Consider the following 3,315-nt stretch of genomic DNA (forward strand, 5'->3'; position numbering starts at 1 on the left):
GTCTATATTTGTATCTGTATCGATATCTGTATCTATATCATCTATATTTGTATCTGTATCGATATCTGTATCTATATCATCTATATCTGTATCTGTACCTCTATCTGTATCTGTATCTATATCTGCATCTGTATCTGTGTCTGTATCTATATTTATATCCATATCAATGTTGATATCCATATCAATATTGATATCATAGCTATATCCATATGCTATATTCATATGGCAGATATAGGCAAGACATACACATGCAGTACAAATACACATATGTATGCACACATATGTATGTGTGTATATACCTCCATATATTATACACGTGTGTATGTACACACATATATGTCTATATCTATCTATTGATCGATAGGTAGATAGACTTTTCTTTGGGAGGAAGTCTAGAGATAAATCATTGAGAGCACTAAGAGAAGGGTTGTACAGACAGAATAGAAGAGAACCTGGGACAGAAGTCCGTTGGCACATAGTGAGTTTTGTGCATGAGTTCAGAATATGAAATTGCCACCCTCCCCCCACCATAATAGTGTGGTAAGATTAGTATAGTTACACATGACATTTTCCCCTCCTGACCCTTTAGCTTTGCACATCAGAGACAAGTGTCTAAGGCTCTGTTTGGTGGATACCCACTTTAATGGGTTGGGAGGATCAAGATAATTATAGGAACTGACATTTTTTATAGTGCTCTAAAGTTTGTGAATCACTTTATGTCCGTGATTTTGTTTGATTCTCCCAATGGTCCTGTGAGGTGGGTGTTTGTGTATGGTTGTTGCCACTTGCAGGTGAGAAAACTGAGGTTCAAAGAGAGGTAAAACAACTTTACCATGCTGGCCAAGTTGGACTGAAGCCAGGTCTTTTTGACCCTAGATCAGACTCACATTGCCTCTTCATCATTCAGCCTTCATAAGGATGGTCAGACAAGTAGGGAGAGCAACCAGGAGAGAATGATAACATGGAAGCTGAGCAGCCAGTAGGAAATGGTAGTCATAGCATCTATCTAAATGGAAGCTGCTACACAGCCTCTCTCTTATCTAAATGAAGGACTATCCTGGTCTTTCTTTTTTTTTAGGGGGAGAATTTTATTTGCTTTTTGTTGATAGAGTAATGACACTATGATCATCTCCTTCCTCACTTTTCCTGTCCTCAGATCCCCAAGGGGGAGGGCAGGACCTGTGGAGAACTGTCAGGAACTGTCATCAAGATAATAGCTCCCACCCCCACTTCCCTCCACTCCCAACAGATTCCCCAGAGCAAAGTAATCAACCTTTGTCCTCAAGCAAAGCCCATTACTGTAATTTAAAAAATTAAAAGAGTGGCCCCATATCTGTATCCTATCCTGTTTAGGACAGGACATTGACCAACCCTGAAGACTGTCTCAGCAATAAGCATATAGATCTTTCTGGTTTGTCCTGGAGTTTCAAATTTGCAGGGACTGATTACACATTTTTTCCTCAGTCAAATAGTTGTGGTTTTTCCTAATAACTTTGCGAGTTGCCCCATAGGGTTGGAAATTCCCTTCACAGTTGCAGCTCTTGGCTAGCAGGCAGAAGAGACTAACCCTATGATGATTTCCTTGCTTACACACTGTTCAACCTTGGGAAAATCCTGAGTCTCCAGACATGAGTTTTCAAAAGAGAGGAAGAGGGGTGGCCAGGTGGTTCAGCGAGTAAGAGCACCAGCCCCAGTGTCGGGATGACCTGGGGATCAAATCCTGGGCTCAGATACTTAGCACCCACCCAGAAATAACTGGCCGTGTAACCTTGAGCAAGTTACTTAACCCCAATTGCTTTAAAAAAAAGAGAGAGAGGAAGAGAGGAGAACTGCTCTAGGACGTAGAAGGGGGAAGGTGCTCACAGATGCTCCTGTGGTGAGTTTGATCAATTGAGGAGACCATTAACCCCTTGAGTTTCTTCCTCTGAACCAAGAATCCAATAATCCCCACCCACTGGTCCTTTGTGGAATTCTGAGTATTGGATTTAATATCAGAAGACCTAGTCTTGAATTCTAACTTGGTCACTTACTAGCTCTATGACCCTTCTCATTTGGATTCAGTTTCCCATCTGTAAAATGAAGGGTCTTGACTTTATAATCTTTAAGATTTCTTCCTGCTCTAAGTGCTACAATATTCCACTAGGCACCATGTTAGGATTGAAGGGAGTGCTCCAACCTTCCCAACCCCCACTGGACAGGCTTAGGTAAGTAGAAGGTAAGACTACAGAATTATTATTATAATTATGATGATTATATTATAAACATGAGAAACCAGAAATGAAACTGACTAAAAGTTTCAAAGAAGAAACAACTGCCTGTTCCTGTCTCCTCTAACCATAACCAGAGATGTAGAAACTGGGAGGGGAAACTGTGGCAGACCAAATCCTGACACCTGGGAGGAGGGAGTAGGGTGGCAGAAGGTCAGGGCACTGGTTTCTATCATTTGTAGGACCTCTTTCCATCTCCTTCTATCCTTGCATCTCATCCCACTCTGCCTAAAGTCCCTAATCCTTGACCTCTCCCAGAGTGGGGGTAGGGGCTATCAGAGGGTTTCTGACATCCAGAGAAGGAAAGCTTCTCTTGGCATTTATTTCTCCTTTTCATGGCTTTCAGAAGACACTGAAAACTCTGGTTTTGTGATAAATTTGCTCAGTTGCCAGGCACCTTATGGACTCAGTTCCCTGTGCCCTATCTAGTACCTTCTTTGTACCTTCTAGTACCTTCTTTGAATTACCTTCAACCCCCAGTATGGAGACCTTAGTTGGGTCTAGTGTCTTTATTCCCTCTCATTTCATGAAGCTCCTTCTCCTTCCCAGCCCTTCTGCCTGCCACTGGGTGGGCCTGGTAGATTATTCATACCCTTCATATTCTGCAATTGTAGTCAGAGGACTAGAATTCAAATAATGCTTCTACTATTTCCCACCTTGGAGCAAATCATTTGACTTCTCTAGGCCTGGGTTCCTTCATCTGAAAAAGTGGGGGCTGGACTAGAATCACCCTTCTAGCCCTGTATCTGAGCTCCCATGACTTAGAGCTAGAGCACCTGCTTTCTTAAGCCACAACACTGTTGGGCCAATACAATGAGGAGCAGCTGACATGCTCATTGGCAGCATTCTGGCATTTAGTAAAATGGTGACAAATGATCAGATTTTCATACTAGCTTGTTAATTGTACTTCTTGGGCAGAAAAGAAGGAAAGGATAGGGAAAGGGAAGGGAAGAAATGGAGTTCATGCTTTTAGGAAATCACCTCCAGGGAGTGAATAACAAACTACTACTACTACTACTACTACTACTACTACTACTACTACTACTAC

The 3,315-nt window shown here is 42.1% G+C and overlaps 1 long non-coding RNA gene across 1 annotated transcript in view; it reads left to right on the top strand.

The window, feature by feature from the left end:
- LOC138150949 (uncharacterized) overlaps window positions 1-3,315 on the top strand; it is an 8,378-nt gene that overhangs the window by 4,218 nt on the left and 845 nt on the right. Inside the window, exon 4 of the long non-coding RNA XR_011165701.1 lies at window positions 2,144-2,204. This is a non-coding gene — a long non-coding RNA (uncharacterized lncRNA). The remainder of the gene's footprint in view (window positions 1-2,143; window positions 2,205-3,315) is intronic.

This window comes from Petaurus breviceps, unplaced genomic scaffold (genome assembly GCF_028583685.1).
Source record: "Petaurus breviceps papuanus isolate PSGF00001 unplaced genomic scaffold, PetGlider_PUasm1.0 90895, whole genome shotgun sequence".
NCBI classification, from domain to species: Eukaryota; Metazoa; Chordata; class Mammalia; order Diprotodontia; family Petauridae; genus Petaurus; species Petaurus breviceps.